The sequence below is a fragment of the Labrus mixtus genome, chromosome 13 (genome assembly GCF_963584025.1).
Source record: "Labrus mixtus chromosome 13, fLabMix1.1, whole genome shotgun sequence".
NCBI classification, from domain to species: domain Eukaryota; kingdom Metazoa; phylum Chordata; class Actinopteri; order Labriformes; family Labridae; genus Labrus; species Labrus mixtus.
The window spans coordinates 17,877,379-17,897,246 of record NC_083624.1 but is presented as its reverse complement, the minus strand read 5'-3'; the positions used below and the strand labels follow the sequence as shown (position 1 = coordinate 17,897,246).

The 19,868-nt window shown below is 43.9% G+C and overlaps 1 protein-coding gene across 1 annotated transcript in view; it reads left to right on the top strand.

Annotated features, from left to right (window-relative positions):
- Positions 1-3,654: 3,654 nt before the first annotated feature.
- The window catches only part of gli2a (GLI family zinc finger 2a), an 81,246-nt gene continuing 65,032 nt past the window's right edge, over positions 3,655-19,868 (top strand). The window contains exon 1 of the mRNA XM_061053996.1: positions 3,655-4,119. The gene's annotated coding sequence lies outside the window, so the exon portion shown is untranslated. The remainder of the gene's footprint in view (positions 4,120-19,868) is intronic.

Here is a 19,868-nt window from a genome sequence, read left to right as displayed (position 1 = left end):
TAGCATGATTCAACTAAATATATTAGATATAATGGCTGTAGTGATTATCCAGTGTATCAGTCACTTTGAAACAGTTTCTATGACGTGTATCCAAAAACAAACGGGCATAAATAAATAAGTGTGGGTGATGTTCCTATTGATTGTAGAGAGATCAAACTAACACATTAGCATGTCAAGTTGTCTTAAGATGTTATGCCATGCTTGTTTCCTCCACCTGTGTCACACTTACTTCCTATTGACCTGTGACCTCCAAACACCTGACCTGACCACCTGACCAATAGCCCACAGCCTCATAACACCCTCTAGTGTCCAAAGTAAGTAAGTAAATAAATGTCTACACAAAACGTTTTACATTCAATAGATAGGAATGATAAACATACTAAAAATATAAATAAATTTTAGGGCATTTTGCCTTCATTTTAGAGGACAGTGGATAGAGTTTGAAATCGGTGGGAGTGAGAGTGAGAGAGAGAGAGAGTGGGGAGCGACATACGGGAAAGGAGCCACAGATCAGATTAGAACCCAAGGCGCCTGCTTGGAGGACCACTGCCTCCCCACATGGGGCACAAGTTTTGCAGTGTGCACTGATGATTTCATTTTATTAACATGTACCCTACAAACATCTGGGACGATAAAGAGTTGCACCATCTCATTCTGCAGACGTTATCGGTAAAGAATGCTTGTTCGCATATCATCATCAAACGCCGTCATGTTCCCCCTTCCCCCCTCTATGATCCAACAGCTTTACTGTCCGTGCTCTGCAGTTACACTCCTCTATTCAAATCAGGAAAAAAAAAAAAAAAAAAAAAGCCCAACAAGCTCATTAAAATTCCTGCTCCTAAGACCACACCAGCACGGCAGAGAGGAGGCCAGTGAGCCTGACACTGGCATTCACCCTCTTTTGAGGACGTGCACAGGCGAGGAGGCACAGGGAGCCGCAGAGGTCGCTCATGTGCACAGGCCCGTTTTCAGAGTGGGCACTCAGGCATGATGCAGGCACACAGAGGGACAATAGGTGGCAGCACCTCGAGCCCTGAAAGCAACCAGGCCTGACAATCCCTGTGTGAGTCAGGCTCTTTTCATCCTCTGCACCTTCTCAGCTCTGTTTGTCTCTGCTGAGGATCCCAACTGTTGCTCTGAACTTCTGCCTCCATGGAGGACTTTAGAGTTACTAGAGACTAGAGAGTTTAGAGAGTTAGTATGTTATTCTCGTGTTTTTGTGGAACCAGACCGGTCATTCACAGATGACAAACTGTGTCTACATTCTGTGTTTGCACTCAACATAACAACATAACCGCCTGCTGATACAGTAAACAACTCACACTTCTTTTCATTTTATATTGCTTTTATTACCTCCTTCATTAGAATCCATTTTTGAAAATGTACTTTGGGCTTCATCACTTTATGTGTAAGAAAATAAAACCAGTTTAGAGGTTATGATTGCTTACATTGGAGCATACAAAGGAGTTCAAATCAGCTCCATCTCGACCACATTTAACAATAAATGCACAATAATTCATCACAACAATCAAAATAAGTACAATCGCATAGCACATCTCAAAGTAACTTTCTCAATAGCCATTTTGTAAACGAAAATTACAAACAATGAAAATCATGTAGCAAGAGACAAAGTCCATCAATTCCTATACCGCTTTTTCCTCATTCGGGGGTCGCGGGGGGGGGGGGGGGGGGGGGGGGGGGCTGAAGCCCATCCCAGCAGTCATTGGGTGAGAGGCGGGGGTACACCCTGGACTGTTCACCAGTCAATCACAGGACTGACATACAGAGACAGACAACCAGCCACACTCACATTCACACCTACGGACAATTTAGAGTCTCCAGTCAACCTAACGAGCATGTCTTTGGACTGTGGGAGGAAGCCGGAGCACCCGGAGAGAACCCACACATGCACGTAGTGAAATTTGAAAGGTGGAGAAGTGAAACTATTCTATGCTATATTTTCTGAACTAAATTGCACAAACTCTATTCAAAAGAAAAAAATGGCTCCTTGAACACTGTTTGGAGCTAAAAGCTAGCAGGAGATTTACAGTTTCACTGATGCGCCCCACCATAACTTATCATGTAGCATTTTATCTTCAAACAGTGTTACAGCGACCAAATGTTCCTCTGAGGACAGTTTGTGTTTAGAGTATCTGTACACTTCTCCAACTTTCACATTTCTCCACCAAAGCTACAGTGCACCTTTAATGAATATTAACATTATACCATAAACATTCATGGAATCAATCAATTGAAAATAAGATTATAAAAGATGTTATTTATCTACGTTTTCGATGAAAGACGTGTACTGTTTGTGCAAAAGACATTACCCGAGGAGTGTGCAAACATCTTCAGTATGAAACACAGAATGTGCAACAAACTGAAAGTCTTTGTTTAAGTGTAAAGTAAAGATCTTTTTGTCACCTGAAATGAACCCGTCTGTGACATTGTGGGAAAAGGGGTGCAGGTATATAGCCTAGTGGTTAGTGCTTAAGAGGCTGAAGTCCTCCAAGCAGGTGGCCTGGGTTCAAATCCGACCTGCGGCTCCTTTCCTGCATGGCTGTCTCCACTCTCTCTCCAATCTATGACTCTATCCACTATCATACCTCAAAATAAAAGCCCCAAAATAAACCTTAAAAAAAATTGTGTGGGAAAATCAGTCTCATCAAAAAATCACAAAAATGAGAGAATAAAGAGGCTCAGGTGAGATATGCTTCATGATCTAAACCTGTGGCTTTGTAAAAATCTAGTTTAGACTTTAGACTTTATTGTCCCCAAGGAGAAAGTTTGAAAGCCTTCATCTATACTTCTCTGTTGTGTTAACATGTTGCATGTTCAGAAACATCTGACATATGAATACTGAAATCACAGCACACAGTGTGAACAAGTCGTATTCTAGCTCAGAAGAAAACATTTCTCGAAGAGCAGGAAGGGAGAGCGTGAGATTTGTTTTCTCTTCTTTACTTCCACGTCTGCACTGTCCTGGAAAAAAAAGAAAACACATTAAAACATGATCAGAGTGTTTGAACGCGCCACACAGACAGGATCACTTTAGGTGAAATAAACATGGAGCACATCATAAATGCTGTTTGTCTGCAACATATCGCTGCCCTCGCTGCAGTGAAGCTAAGATGAAAAAGCCCTGATGGTAATAAGCAAAGCATGAATTATGAAAATGGTTTGTTGTGTTGTTTTTAAGTCCACAACCTTTAACTGCATGCTCTGGGTGGATTTGTTGGCCATTGTTTGGTTTGTTTGAGATCTAAAAGTGCCTTCGTTATCCACCCACCCCCTCAAAGGAGAAGAGAAAAACTGATCAACCAAAGCTCATTTTGCAACTGCGAGAAAGTTGATTTAAAACTGATCAACAAAAAGCTCTGATTTCTGGAGCACTGCAACCAAGTGCATGTATCGTGATATCTCCTGCGACTTGTAAAGTGAGGACAAGAGTGGCTCCTATCGAGTTTCTTTACTGCAAATCCCGTGAAGAATCGAGCAATAAATGAAACTTCATCTAACTTTTCCCCCCGTCCACAACTGCTGGATAGAGTTAGCCCGGCCCATCTGGTACAGCAAATGGCCCAACTCACCAGGGAGCGAGGGGAGTGAGAGAGGAGGAGATGGTGAAGGGGGGGGGGAAGGAGAAAGAAGAGGGGGGTTGGATTGAAAACAGATCAGCAGCCTGAAGATCTCAACACCACCGCATGTCTCTGCTACAACTGCCGAGTGAAGCCATTAAACCGTTTTTAGTTTACATTTTTTTTTTTTTAAATCAAAGCTTTTACGCATCATGTTAGTTTGCTGAGAAGCGCGCAAAACACGCAAACGAGAGCGCACGCAAACTCCCGGAGAAGAAGATGGATTGTAAGAAAAAGTTCGACTCGACTTCTGCTCCGCACTGAAACACTCTCCGGGACAGCACGGGGAGGTAATGCCGTGCAAACTTCTCCTAACTTTTTCTCTCACTCGGTTCATGGAGTTTTCGCGTTTTTTGCGCGTTGTGCGTTTAATGGTGGTGCCGGCGCTGTGCTAGTTTACGGGAACCAGACTGCAGGCAAAAGTTTTCCTCGGACAAAAAAAAGAACCTCAGTTTAGACGTGAAAAGAGACGGCGGCGAAGGTAAGAACTTTGTTTGGATGTTGACAGCTGTGGGTTTGAGTAGAGGCTCATTATTTTTGCTTTGCTGGTTCTGTTTGTTAATTTTTCCAGATTTGGCTCACACTTTACGGTAGTTAAAATGTGTTTCACTGCTGCTTTCCTCCTCCTCCTGTCCTGTCGTTGTGCTGCCTTGCGTGTCAGCGGCAGCTTCACATCTCATTTGCACTTTGAACTTATCTGACACAGGAATCCAAAAAATGTTTTGTCCTGCAATTTGATCCATATGGGAAGAGATGTGATCGGAAGGCTCGGCGCCAATCCCTAAAACGTAACATAATGGTGCAGCACATTTTTTTTTTAGTGAAGACATCGTAACAGTGACGCTATTTTTGTTTGCTGGATCTAGGAAGCAAATCCAGTAAAAACAGCTTCCATTTTTATTTATAATGATGTTTTCACACATCACGAAAGGAACTTGTTTCATAGCTAAATTCTCCAAAAAGATTGGATCAAACCGATTTAATCAATTACAATGTTGCTTTAATCTCGTTTAGTCATTCAAACTCCTTCCTCACTTTCGCAGCACTTTACTTTTTAATCTCTTAATGCTACAGAGAAACAGAAACAAACATGAGGCGGTAGCAGCGCGGACACATTAGTGCCTGTGACACGACTGTGGGAGATGTGTGCTTATTGTTGAAAGATTCAAAGTTTACTGTTTGCTCTCTTGCCTGAGCAGTCAACAAACACTTGACGCCTTTGTGGGGCCCTTAAGCAGCTATATTTGCTGTTGGCTTTTACTCCTATCTAACAGGGGCTGCTAATGATCTCCAAACTCATGTGTGGACTTATGAGCCCCACTTTTTTTAGTTAGTTGTTTTGGCCTACATTTAAGAAGAAGCTGTTTTGGGGCTGTTAAAGATTCCCATTTAAAAATCGCACAGCTCCCCTCATTGCATGATGTTTGTTGATCAGAAAGAAACAGACTTTAAAAAGTAAACAAAATGTTAAGTTTTAACATTTAAAAAAAGAAACAAGTCAAGTAAAACATTTTGAGAATGCATAAAAGTTCATGATTAAAAATGCTGGTGATCTTTAATCGAGTTAGACTACTTGCATGTGTGTTTTCCGCTTCACATGATGACAACCCCAGTCAGTCCTGAGGCTGATTTGCATGAGAAAAAAAGGAAAAAGTTTTAGTGCATTTGGCCATTGTGAGGAATGAAGAGTTCCAACAGTTCGGGCCTACGGAGAGTGAAAGGAGTAAAGAATGGATGAGCCTATTCAGCTCATTCAGACTCAGTTCGGGGGCTCCGCTCTGCAGCGTTCAGGGACCCATAGTGGCCATGTCACTTTCATCTCCACAGCCCAGCCCCTGGATGTATGCGTCTGTGGCCCCCGTTTTCACACATCGCCTCCGTGCACAGGCCTCACTTTATTGATCTGCTTTCTTTTTTTTGTGTGTGTGTTTCTTTTCTGGAAGTCTGCAGAAAATTTAATGAACCAGATACTGGAAAAAGGAGCGACGCGATGTGTGTGTGTGTGTGTGTGTGTGTGTGATTGTGTTTGTGTGTGTTGGGGGGTGTAAAGGCTGAGAAGGAGGAGAGGAGGAGGTGGGAGGGGTGCAGCTTTTTTTGAAAGCAAATACCGATGAAGTCTAGCGTACAGGGACACAGAGGAGGGTTGGAGGAGAGGGTGAAGAGGGTGAAGTCTGAGTGACTCTTAGGAGGGGGAGGAGCACCCCCATTAACACCACCCCCCTCCTCCTCCTCCTCCTCCACCTCCACCACCCACTCCTGCTGAGTAAACTCAAAAAGTTGTAGAGAAAGAAGAGAGAAAGACTTTCAGCACCATCCCATCCCACTGCGATCCTCCTCTCGACTGCACCGATGAAGCCGTTGAGCAGGCTGTCACCTCATGATGGCCAACTGAAGAAAAAGGCAGCCTGTGGTGGGTGGGGTGTGGGGAGTACTTCTTAGGTCTCCGTGGTTAGGTTAAAAAAAATGGTTTGCACTGGAATTCAGTGGCTGTGGATGAAGAGGAGCGGCTGCTGTGAAAACCTCTGACCTGCTGTGAACATACTGTAGCTGCAACGTCAATGAAGTCTGTGAAACTGTAACAAAAACACAACATTAATGTCACAGACATTAACACACATTTTCCGTTTTCATGCCAATAAGAAAGAGCTTCAAACTAATGTAAGGAAGTATATTTTGCACCAGAAATACGAAGCTGAAAACGGCCCTCATCTTCCAGGAAATTGCTGCAAATCAGTGATCTTGTTCTCAATCTAACTAGGTACAAAAAGTGGCCGGTTTGGTTATGTTTAGGCCAAGCGGCAACAGTTAAATTATCAAGAAAGGAATGATTTCATACTGGAGAGTCAGTGAGCAGCACATGTTTGCAGCTGTGATCAATCATTCACTTTTACAAATAATAATTCATGTTTCTGAATATTATTACAGCATTAGTGATCCGTGTGGGACTCTGGCCTTCATGGTGTCGTCCCTTCTTAGAGCTGTGAGGCCTGGAGTCCACAAAGGAGGTCCATCCGGGGCTGAAACGAACCCATGTGTAGGCAATGGGATGAATTGATGGGACTTTAATGGCCGTTTAGGGAGGCTGTAAAAGGCAGCTATTTGTCGAGTGATGCCACTGCGATCCGTCTCAGTCACCCTGCACTTCAGACCAAGGGAAAAGTGGAGAGTGAGAGAGAGATGAGCGCTGACATTCATGTGTAGGGCCCTTCACTGAATCCGGCCTCCTTTGCTTTTGGCATGAGGACGGCACAGGACAATCCCCACTCATTTAAACGCCTGTTGTTTCATCGCCCTCGAGGCGTCCTGTTCATTCCCCTTCAAGTGTGTCAGGTTAAAAAGGCTCACATCATATCTGGGTTAGGGGGGGGGAGTAGAGTTGTTGAAGAAGGGGGGTGCACATCCCCCCCCCCACTCCTCTTGCTTTCCCTTCTTCACACTGGAGCAGCTACGAGTGGGTACTCGATTCCCAGAACTGAAACGGAGGTTATGCTTCAATCAAAAGAAGCCGTTCACACCGCCCGCTCTCTAAAATCACCTCGTTGAGAAGTAACTAAAAGGCTGATGTGCATTTAACAAGCTATTTTAAGGGCTGCACGGTAAAATAAGTGACACACTCATTACAGACAGAATGACCTCATCAATCACTGAAACAGGAACTCACAATTGCAGCGGAAATAGACGGCTAAGGCGAATGGTATGTGGAGTCACAGAACAAGGTCTTACAACTAGAGCTGCAGCGATGAATCAATCACACAGAACATTATCCAGAAGGTTTTTTTAGATTTCAGTGCTTGGTGAATTTTCAAACAGAAAATGATTAAACATTTTCTGGTTTATTCTTCTAAAATGTAAGATGTGGCTTTAGTTGGACAAAAGAGGCAGATTACTGAAGTCATTTTGGGCTTGGGGAATAAATGTGTAAATCTAAATCTATGTCTACGGATCGTACATAGCTCTGAGAAAGATATCTGCTGATAGATCTGAATATGGTGTTTTTCCTCTCCCTAATATCGATATAGGCCACAAAATTCCCATATCGGTCCGGCCGTCGTAAAAGCGTCAAACATTTGCTGCCTCCAGCATCACAAATCAAAGACTTTGCATTTTGTTATTCTGTTGATAAAAAGTCTGAGGTTTTGAGTTGTTTGATTTGGAAAAAGAAGTTGAAGACTTCAATTAGAGCCGTGGAAACCTGTAATGATGATTTTCTGACAACTCTCTGACATTGCATTGAAAGTCAGGAAATCAGTTAATCCGTCCAAAGAGAACGACTGGACAAATGTTTTGATTATGAGTGAATCATGTTGGTTTTTTTCGAGCTTAATGTTTAACATCCGCTGGCTTTAGCTTATTAAATGTAAGGATTTGCAGCATTGTGTCATTTTGTAAATGACAGTATTGGGTCTTGAAGTGCAGGTTTCACAAAAACAGCTTTTTTAAGATGCCATTTTGGTGCTATAAGAAGTTGTGATGAGCATCAGTTACAGTTTCATACAAGCCTATTCTTTTCTTAAACTACAAAAGAAGAAGCTCAAGATGTCAGTGAATGTGAATGAAAGTGGAGAAAAAGTTCAACAGATTCGGTTTGGTATACACTTTCCTCTGTGAGAGGCATGATGTGATCTTCCCGTCACATACTGGCCGAACCCTCACACACTCCTTAACTCACACCCTGACTCATCGGAAACCAAGTTTCCCCAAAAGCATTTGAGCAGTAACATCATCATTGTCTGCGGGCTCACAAAGGAACAATGGAGCTCGCTGATCTGGGGTCTTCTGGGTAAAACCCTGCCAGGTCACAGGAGGTCACTTCATTTGTAGGAGCGGGGGGGATGGGGAGGCTAATTTCATTATCTCTGCACAAGATAAACTCTTGTGGACAATGAAGAGTGACGGGTTGTTTTTTTTTATCTCAACACTCTGGATTGGTTGTGTTTGCCTTCACTTTTTCACAGTACAATACGTCTTTAGCTGATGGTTATCTTATTGTAGGTGCAAGAAGATAAATATTGAGCAGTATACTGAAATCACTGCAAAGAAGAAAAGAGGGGAGACATCGGAGGAGAAGGAATGGACGGCTGCTGAATCAGTTGTGGAAGAATACCGGGGAATGTTATAAATGCAGGAAATACGACGCTACCAAGCGGACCAATCACAGGGCTTGTGGTCTACTTTGTGGATGGGGGGGGGGTTACATTTTTGAGGAGGTACAGGATGCTCTGAGAAGTTGCTCCAACCTGGACAGACAGACCATCAAGAGTTTAGGATTTTGGGTTGGGGGTGGCTAATAATACGATGGGAAACCATCTTGACACGTCCCGGCATCTGTACGAGAAGGAAAGGAGGCTGGTGATGAAGCGTTTGTATGATAGATAGATAGATAGATAGATAGATAGATACTTTATTGATCCTGTATGTGACAATGTAGGGATATGCACACGTCGTGTAGAATTTTCCTCCAACATGAGGACACACTGCTTTAAATGTTAATTTGTCTCCATGCTTCTAAAAATGAAAAAAAGTATAATACAAATAGTTTTACAAGTCCATTGGTGACTGAGACGCTCAGGTTGGATGACGTGGTCTTAAGTGTCAGACTAAAGCTGCGCAAGTTGGCATCTCTCTCGGGAATATGAGCTCATTTATGCTTCCGCTCCTCTACTAAATGATCTCCTGTCTCGTCGCCGTAAACAGATGATCAGCTGTTTGGCTCTTGAAAGAAGAAAGCTCATGATTCCCCTTCCCTGTATCGTTGTCATCACTTCCTCATCAAACGTCCCTGCAGGCCTTTCTATGTGACTGTGAGCTGTTCAGATAAAATGACACAGACTTGCAGACAATGGCGTATTGTCTGCGGTGTTTGCACACGGGGCTCTAATCTGATGCAGAAGCAGAGTTTGGGGTCCACGCAGAGGCCACTGGCAAGAAAATCAACCAGAATACAGGAGACATGAGGAGAGGGAGGTGGGATGTGTTTGTGTTGCCGGCTTCAGGGTTTGTGTTAGGAGGGGAGAGGGCAACTATTTAGTAACTTCTGATTTACACTAAAGGCCCTCCCATGGATACAAAGCCTCATGGGCAGGGTTGGTTGGGTTCTTTCTTCTTCTGTCTCCATATGATGAGAGATATTAGATTCCAAAATCTTGCTGACCTCATGCCAAACCACAGTCTCCTCTCAGATAGAATCCGGAGACAAGAGAGGGAGAGACAGAGAGTCAGAGTTGAGCTTGGATAAAGAGACATGTGGTTGTCTTTAGCAACAAGCTCCGAAACCTTCCCCTCCTCCTCCTCCTCCTCCTCCTCCTTCTCAACATGTCTTCTGCTGCCATCAGCTCCTCTCTCTCTCTTTTCTCTCCGTCTCTTGCTCTGGGCCAAATCGAGGTTTGCTCATGTTTTGTAATCAGCTCATCAAAAGGGGAAAGTGGAATGAAAACCGCACTCTTACATGCAGTGCCATCTCCTCCGCGCCCAGTTGTTTCACATGCAAGGCTTCACAATGCCAGGCTGCTCTTCGGGTGAACTCTGTGCTGTCAACAGGTGGTCGCAGTGAGGCGAAGAATTCCAGGAGAGAACATATGTTGAAGACAGCAGAATATCTACATGGAGCCCTATGCATGTTTTTTTTTTTTTTTAGGATAAAATTAAAGTCTATCAGAGCTGGAGTTTGAACGTTTGAAATGAAGGTAGTGTTTTGGCAGTTTCCATAGGATGTATGTGGGCCACCTTCTGTCCACTACTCACACTCCACAGTTGATAGCGCCCCCCGCTAGTCATTGCCCGTTTCCACTCCACCCGCCAAGGGTGTCTCCTGCGCGTACCAGCAGCGCCACTCTGCCTGGCTCCAGGAAGTCCAACAAGTGAACGCACAGCGCATCCTGTCAATTTACAAATAAAACACAATGTACAGACTCCTGATCATACATGTTGTTTGCATGTTTTTGTCTTGGTTCCCGTGTGATCTTGTAGGTCCCCTGTGATCTTGTGAACCCGTGAGTCCAGCTGCTCAAGGCTGCGCTTACGCTTTAGAAACGACCCAGTGGGGTGCACACCGTCTGATGCAGCAAAACCTTTGGAAACCGCAGGTTATAGTCTACTTTACCACCACCACACAATACCTCATGGATCAGAACACATTATTAAAGGGACACTCCACATAACTAACTACATTATTGTCTTCTTGGCCCACATTTGGAAGATGACCTCAAAGGACCTCCATATTGGCTCAGAATTGTGTCAATTATAGTTCCCTATATTTTGTAGCCGTGAGAACAAGAGTGAATGTGAACAGTAAATATAGTGTGCAAAGTGTGAACAAAGACGGACACTTTGAGAAAAAAGAAACGTTTATCATTTGGTGACGCCATAAAGGACGTAGTCAGCCCGATCTCACCTGGTGACATGCTCTGACAGATGCTCCTGACGGGTCCCCTGCCATCACAAACACACGCTGACACCCCCCCCCCCATCTTCAAGGGAAGCCCCCTCCGGTCACCAGAGGCCTGTGATCTGACATAGGACGTAGCGGCAGCTGGCTCGTGTGTGCGCCACAAACTCACAACCACAGACGCAGAGGGACAACTATCACAAGCACTTCTGCTGGAGTGTTCAACTCACCACAACAATGTGGAAGCGACGCCGCAGGGAAACCTGAGGGAAGCTGATGCCAAGTTTGATTTGGCCCAGTCTTCACTGAGTTACTTGTTGGCGTATCTGGTGTGGTTCTACTCAGGAATACACACACATACACACACCCACACGAACACACACACTTGCATAAGTAGCTGCCGGGGCTATTGACAGCTGAAGCAGTGGAGACTGAGTGCTAACAACACGTCTAGGATGAACGACCCCGTCCAAATGCTTCAGAGAGGAAGCCGACCCGACTCAGCAGTGTGCAATGTGTCACCAGTGACAGCTGTGACTTTAACACACACACACACACACACCGTCATTACAGGGTTACAGGGTCAGTTTGGTGTCATTCAGTTGTGAGATGTCAGCAAAAAGAGATATGCAGGTGAAATAATGAATTAATGATTATGTGAAATTCATCACAATCTTTCCAGAGCCATTTCATGAATGTGAGACAAGCAGCCAGTATTGCCAGGTCCGCTTGTTATAAGCGACTTTGGGCTTGTTTTTCTGTAAAGTTGCTTGCAAATATCGTCAGTTTGCGGGTTTTTGGGCTTGTTTTCTAAAGTGCAGTTGCTTGTTTGGGCTTGCTTTGCTCCCTGTATGAACCCCAACTGATTCACTCCCAACTCTCCACAATAAAGCCAAACACGATTGCGATAGTTTGTCCTTTTCCAGGATCCGTCCACAACCCCGTTTCCTTGGTTAGCCCGCCCGCCCGATCTGACACGCAGCACCCCCCTATACATATACATACATATATATATATATATACTGCTATCAAGTGACCTCTCTTTTAAACTATGTGGTAGGTTAGGTAACCTGTTTGGCTTCATTTTATTTATTTGAGGAGCCAGGTCGCTTGTTTTGGGCTTGTTTCCATAGAGCTGGTTGCTTGTTTCTCTTGCGAGATCTTGAACACTGCAAGCAGCATTTATTTGGCCCCTGACTGTTTTTAACGATATAACAGAAGAAAACTTTTTTTAACGAGCAAGTTGCTTATTCTGAAACCAATAACAACTTAATTTCTTTATTTAAACCAACCAGACTTCATTTACAAAAACTGTCTTTTTACCGTGCAGAATATAGGAGCTGCTGGTCTTCTTGTTACACAGATAATGAGCATCATTCACCAATATCTTCTTAAGAAATTTTCATGTGTCAGATTCATCAACGTGTTCCAAAAATGTGCTGAATTGTTCGCAGCTGTGTTCTCATCTCCTTGTGTTTATAAGTTGAAAAAGCGTGCCTGTTGTTCTCAATTAGCATAGGTAACTGCCCACTAATGCCCATAAAAGGGCATGAGTGCAGGGCCATGCAGACACACAGAAACACATGCAGGTAGCAAAATGAGTAAGGTTGTGGAGATGCCATGAAGGAGGGCTGAAGGCGGTGCCGGCGGTGCCGGCGGAGCCCCGGACTCCAAATGGAGAAGAAACTTTCTAAGTTGTGAGGTGGAGGTTCTCCTGCAGGAGGTCAGCAGCAAACAAGCTGTTTTATTCATCAGTGTGAGTCATGGTTACACTGAAACACAAAAGAAAAGATGCATGTGATGACATAAACTTAATGTGAACTGAAGTGTCAGGAGGAGTAGTGTATTTATTTTTTAAGACCACTCTGATTTGTATGGTCAGTCACTTTGCCCGAGCCGGTCAGCACTCAAATGTGCGTAAGAGAGAGTCCCAGAATCTACTTTAGTTAGAGTTCAAACTTGTTCTTAAGAACGGTTGGTGAATGTGGCCCGGTGTGTTGGATGGGAATTATTCATTTAAACAAGAAAGTCACAAAAACCCAAACTGTTGAAGGCAGAGGTAGAACAGAAACTCCCTTGTTCATGAAGGTTAACGATATTGTCTTACCCTGTATCTCGTTTAAAAATGTCTTGAAAGCTCGATATATTTCCCAGCCCTATCAGCCTGTCACTTTCACTGGATGTACTTTTCATCAGGCCCATTTCCTTGCAGGGATTGGGTTGCAGCCGCCGCAGCCCAACTGGAGCTGGAGCAGTTAAGAAATGTTGCGTCTATTTGTCATTTAGATAATTAAATATGGGGCCAGGTTTAAATATGGGGCACCTCATGCCTTCTCCTGTAACCAAATCTACCTCTGCTGGTTTGTAAGTTTATTCTTTACTCTTGCTTCAGTGTCTGTTCATTCAGCGGTTTTATTCGCTGAAGACAACAAAAAAAAAACCCATTTGCATCCATTTGGATTCCTCCCCCAGGACTGTGTGTAGGCCCTGAGCTCCACATCTGTTTTCTGTTGGTTGAGGGAGACGAAGAGATCAACCACAGGATATTGCCTTTACTAGCAGGAAAGGTCAGGTTCAGGGGTGGGGTAAGAACTCATCCACAGGGCTTTTTCTCTGCTGTTTTAGATGCCTTCTTTATTGCATCAGTTGTTAACTGCTCATTACTCTGTATCTTCTGCAATCCACTGGATGGTTGGGGTTTGGTTTAGGATTAGTGTCCCCATATCCCTGCAGATTTTAACTGTTTGGAGCAGACAGGACATTCATAAAAATAAATAGAATTCGACAGGTTTATAGTCCCCTTACCCCTCAATTTCCACGAGTTTCTGAGCCAAGGGAAGCACTCAAAAGGCGTGCCTATAGAAAACCTGCACACTGGTTTAAAGGAAAACTACAGCGCGGTTACCCTGCTTCCCGCTTGAATGAGCCGTGTGTGACAGCCTGTAGTGATGTTGTTTCTGCCTCTGACTCAGCCTAATGGCTAATGTGTTGCTGTCAGACCGTTCACAATCTCCTTCATGACCTTTTAGACCTGCGCTTTAAATCTTCACAGGGAGATGTTTCTCCAAAGACAAGTGATTCACCCGCAGAGAATGTGCACCCTGTCCCAGTCTGAACTTGTCCTCTAACACAGGTCTGTGAAGGATGCCGTCCATGGCTGTGTATCATCTGTCAACATAAACCTTCCCTTTGTTATATGCATGGCTCTGTGATGCTACCATGTGCATTTTTCTGGACTGCATACATTTATTTTTTAGTAGGAAGGTTCAAGATAGAGCTCGAACAAAAGCAGTGACATATTATTGCTTTGCTTTTACTGCAACTGAATGCTGAACAAAACGTTTCTCATAGCTGCTGTAGGGACTTGGAAAGCAAGCAAGCCGCGCCACACGGTAACTCATTTTCTCGATGGTACTTCAGATTAAACCAGATTTATTTCAATTGACACATATATGACATTTACCTCATGTTTAAAAATGTTTGCTGATATAATAAATCAAGTGAGAAGAATGGATTTTGTTAACATGGGCTTTTTGGACAGGTTGCCCCCTACTGGTCAATGCAGGTTTAAGGCACTTGTTCAAACCCACTCCAGTTCTTGTAAACAGACTGTGTGTGTGTGTCATGTCAGTTCAGAATCACCCAACTGCAGTCAACGGCCAAGTGACTCCAGCTCAGACTGGTCACATAATAAAGATTAACAACAGAGGCAGAACAAAAAAATATTAATACTCAAAGGAATATTTAAGAGTACTAAGAAATCCCATCAATGAGTACCGCTGGACTGTTGCTGTGGCAGCCAGGACTAAAAATGAGCCGTGTTTTCTAAAGAAGGAAATGTTTGAAAGTGAAAGGAGCTCACGTGGAGAGAACATTTGGTTCGACGAATTAAAGGCTTCTCTTGAAACTGTCGCAGAGAAACGAGTCGAGCCAAGATGGTTGAAGGTTGAGGCCTTGTGTGTAGAAAAACAGCTGGATTTTGTATGAATTATTATATACTCGAAGGACAAAGTGAAGAAACCGGAGGGGACCCCCCTTTGCTCCTACACCTGTCCACCTGTAAATTAGATCTGACAGTCCCAGCATTCCTCTGAGGCTGTTTTTGGAGAAAGGGTTAAGAGCGGGAACGGTGCTCAGACTGGATTGTTTACGTTTGTATCACAGTTAAAACTACAGCCCCCCCTCCCCTTTCCCTCGCTGGCCTGCACTCACACTGCTCCAGGACTAACCGGGCCTGAGCACGGTTACCTCTTGTAAATGACGCCGTAATACAACACATGCATGGCTTTACTGGACCGTGAAGCATGAAGACAGGTGGACTAAAAAAAAAACCAGAAAGAGCGCATATCTGAGAAGAACAACACCGGGAACATGTCAGCAACTTTACTGACTTTGAGGCTTATTTTGAGTGATTTTAGTCAGATACAGCCAGAAGACCCCGGGGTTTCTCGATAATAGAGACGGAGATCGATTGAACTTCATGTCCACGTTGTGAACACATGCTTGTCCTCGTGCCTTAGCACACTTCTTCCAACCGTTCCAGGGCCAAGGCAGTGTGCCGTGCCTGAGCGCGGGACGGAGTGCTCGCACTAGTCAAACAAACTGGACTTTTGGGGTCAAACGTGCTTGGGCACGGTAAGGATTGTCATAGTGTGAGTGCGCCCGTAATCACTCTAATGACTCCTCCTGTCCTCCTTTGAGCATTTCAATAAAGACTCCCAACCCACAACTTGACGTGTGTCGGTCCACTCCTCCAAACAATCTATCAAACACGCATAGTAACTTACGGTAATATGAGCTTAAGTACAACACACTGAGTCTCTTAACTGTTAACTTCTAACTTCTAAACTGTTAGTTTAGAAGTTAACATCAAAGAAAAAAACAAAATCAGGTCAATTTACCCTTTGTGATGGAGACAGAAAAATATGTAAAACAAAACCATATTTTGGCTTTTGCATGTTGTTTTGTTGACCTGCATGAGTTTGAGCTTCAGAAACCTGAGGAGATAGGGCTGCAGGTGGCATAGGGGCAGGCACCTCACCTTTCCATCTGGCTTACATTTGCCAAGTGAGCAGAGTGTGGGACAGCAGTCGATGAGCTTGACTTTGCATGTGTGTGAGTTGAGTGTGTGTGTGTGTGCTGCCAGGAAAGAGAGCCTACCAGCATGCGGATCATATTGACTGAAAGATAGGAAGGAAGAAAGTAAGAAGAGCAAAGCCTGGAAATCTTCAAAATGAGAGGGCCTCTTTTGATGTGTGTTTGCATTCCTTTCAGTGTTGGTGAAAGGGGAGCTGTTGAACGGTAGTGGAGGAGAGGAGCACTTGAAACTGACCGGGGCGTGAAGAAAAACACACACCAGGTCTCATAACAAAAGAGGGGGCTGAAGGTAAACGGAACAGCGAGAGGAAGAGGAGTTCAGAGAGAGAAGACAAAGACGGGGAGGAAAGGATGAAACATCATTAACGCCCTCAACCTTTAATTTCCAAGTCAAGCGATTCTTTGTTTTCAAGATTTCTGAGGAAAAAAATCTCTAAAACTAGTCAGTCTACTCAAGAAAAAAAAAAAAAAAATCCAAACTCCTTATGACTGTAAAGTCTGACCTTGGCAGAAGAAAACACAACAGTGAGTTTCCCCCATTACCTCAGTCTTTTCCCTGCGCCTGATGTGGTTAAGTGGCATGTCTGGATGGTCAATCAGAGAGAAGGCTGGTGGTGGAGGAACATCATGATGTAAAGTCTCTGCTCTATTCTCTACTTTACTGACTTCATAGGGAAGTCTTTCTGTTTAAAAATGTTCCCTACTTTGACATACTTTGGGGTTAAATAGCTTTTGGCCTGCAGATGTGAAACTGACACACAACATAATCCTTGTGCCTGATTAATGCACTTTCAGTGAAATGGCATGTATTTTACCCTGACAGGCTAGTCCTTTAATTGCTTGGACCCATTTTTGTTTAACATGAATAACGAATATTAATGAATTACTAGACATTCCATCACTTATTTCAAAGCCTTGTTTATAAAAACAGTCATTTTATCTAGTAGGACACTAGAGCTGGGTATTTCTCACAACCTCAGGATACAAATTAAAGCTTATTCTTCACTTTTTTTAAAAACTTGAAATAGCCCTCTCGGTTGTCTCTTTTGCTTTTGTTTTTTTTATGCAACAATAATATTCTGGTTTAACTTGACTATTTGTCGACGTGTCTTAATCAGAATGTCTTTTTGCTGCAAACAACTTACCTTACATATGTTTTTGAAATAAACCATCGAGTGGGGATCACCTAGCGTTGCTCACACTCATGAAGCAGCTGCCTGCAGCCTTCGTTATTAGCGATTCTAAATGGGTGTACGACTTTACAAATAAAGCATAAAATAAGTGTGGGGTCTTCTAAGTCCTTTTTAGAAGTTGGCGGACATTTTGACTTGAAATCATCATCGTTTGCAGGCCGGGACAGCGCACCCTGACTCTGTGTTGTGGGCCTAGCTGTTGTCGCTAGCGGCTCATCAGGATGGTTTCTTGTTAGCTGTATACTGAGGTTGGTTGTGGTGCTGCAGCATTTATCTTGTTTTTTTCGCAAAGCGCTGCATATTGCATGAATCACGTCTGACTCACGACTTCCTGCTGTTTGCAAAACTCTGAAATGCTCCCATTGTTGTTTCTTTCAGTTTTGCTGGCGGTGGATAGAGTTCGTCAAACATGCTTGTCTTATTTAAAACAAAATGTGCACTGCATCATGTCGTCTGGCTTCTACTGCGCCTGCTGGCTTTATTGTGAACTGCAACGTAGATGATGTGTCTTTCAGAACTGGCAACACAGCATTTGCTGCCACATCGATTCTGTAACATCTGCAGCGATGCACAGACGTTTTTTAAACGGGACATTTAGACACCAAAATATTTAAAAAGCAGGTAAAGGTTTAATTTGTGCCTTCAAGTACACTACTCAGCTACAAAAAGCCTTTTCTCCTACCGATTACAACAATTTGACGGTCTTCCCAGTGTGGGCAGACCGAGCCTGACAACATAATTGAGGAATTTGTTGAATGTATTAAACACACGACATATTTCTTGGCATCTGTGTTCACGTCACAACTACAGCTAAAGCAGAAGTCATGCACTTCCAAGACTCTCCACCGAAGCTCACTCTGAATGTCTGTAAGATTAAATCCCCCTGAAGGCGAAGACATTCCTTATTGAAAAAACAACAACATCCAGTTTGTGGTTGTGTGGCAGGAAGGAACAAGAACAAAGCAGCCTCACTGTTAAACTTTGGGTTTGGGGTTTGGATATGGTTAGCCTAGTCTTGCCCACGTAAAATTAAAAGCAGCTTTTAAATGAAATTAAGTAAATAAACCATTAAAATCAGGAATCTGATTCCCATTTTGAGATTTAGCTGCTTTATTGGCCTCGCTGTTGTCTTTTACTCCCTCCAATCCCCAGAATTCATTTGATAAGCAAACAGTAAGGCTCATCATATGGTGTCTTTTTTTTACCCATTTTTTCAATATCGCTGTCTCATGTTGTTACAAGTAGGACAATGTATTTTGAATTCTTGGTATTTTGGTGACTTTGTGTGCTGTAAGGGGGGGGGGGGGGGTAATCCTGCTATCTGAAGTCTGCCGCTTGTGTTCACATGGCACAAGAAGGTGGGGTAAGGAGAGAGGGGGCTGAGTGGGTTTTTTTGGGGGGGGCTTATCCTGTTCGTGCTGCAACGGGCTGCCCAGCCAACCAGAAGATGAGAAAAGAAGTGCACCCTTGTTGTTTGTTCGCCTTTGGCCCCTGCCATCTGTCCACTCGGTTCCTGACACCTGTACCAGCCTGTCAGAGCCGGGCTCCACTGTCAGGAGGGGCAACGCGGGGCTGGCCTGCAGGGAGACAACGGAGAGAGGGGGGGAATGCAACAGCTCCAAAGAATTAGGGAAATGTTTGGGAAGGGGGGTCAGGGTGAATTTGGGGCCACTTCTTGGAAAAGGAAAGACTGAATGATCTTTTTGAAGTTTTAGATATAACCGTCCACTACACTGCACCTGCTGATATTGTTTTTGTTTTTTTGGTAAATGACCCTCACAGGTGCCTGTACCCCCAAACCTTTCTTCGTCTAAATGTTGGCTGAAGGTTCAGAGGCAATCGGAAAGCAAATAGTTGGCATGCTGTAAAAGCATGGAAACAGCCATTAATGTGGTGCCAGATGTTCATCAGACAGTGACGTTAAGGGGAGGCTTCTCAGTTATTTTTAAGGGGCCGGCTGCTTGAAAGGCAAACTCAGTTGCTGTGAGCACTGCCGCGTTCATGGGCACATCTTATCTGGGCCAAGAGGGGCCACTAACAAAAAAAAAAAAAAAGAGCCAGTTTCTTTAGCCAGAGCTGAATAAGATAAAAGCCAATGAAAGAGCACATTAAATTCTATCACAAAGGTGATGTCAGAGTGACGGAGTTCTCCAAAACGAGGCTCGAGGATGTCTTGGCACAGGGAAAAAATCAGGAAGCAGATGCAGCCTAAACCTGTTAGTCACCCACCTCTAATCGGCTTACATTGGCTCGGTGACAGGCGACTGGCACCTTCGAAGGGTCGCAGACGTGGAGGCTAACACACACCTCACAATGAAGGATGACATGTTGGATATCCACATGAAACCGAAAACAGCACTTCACACATTCAGCTTGTGGTTACCAGATCTCTGAACAATTACTTATTCCAACCAATGACAGTATCGTCCTCTGCCTCCATGATTATTCACACCCTCCTATAACTTGTAGTATGTAGTTCGTATTAACCCTTTGAATACATACATCCAACAGGCAGTAGATGGGAGTGTGACTGTTTTCACTAAAGCCGTCATTGTT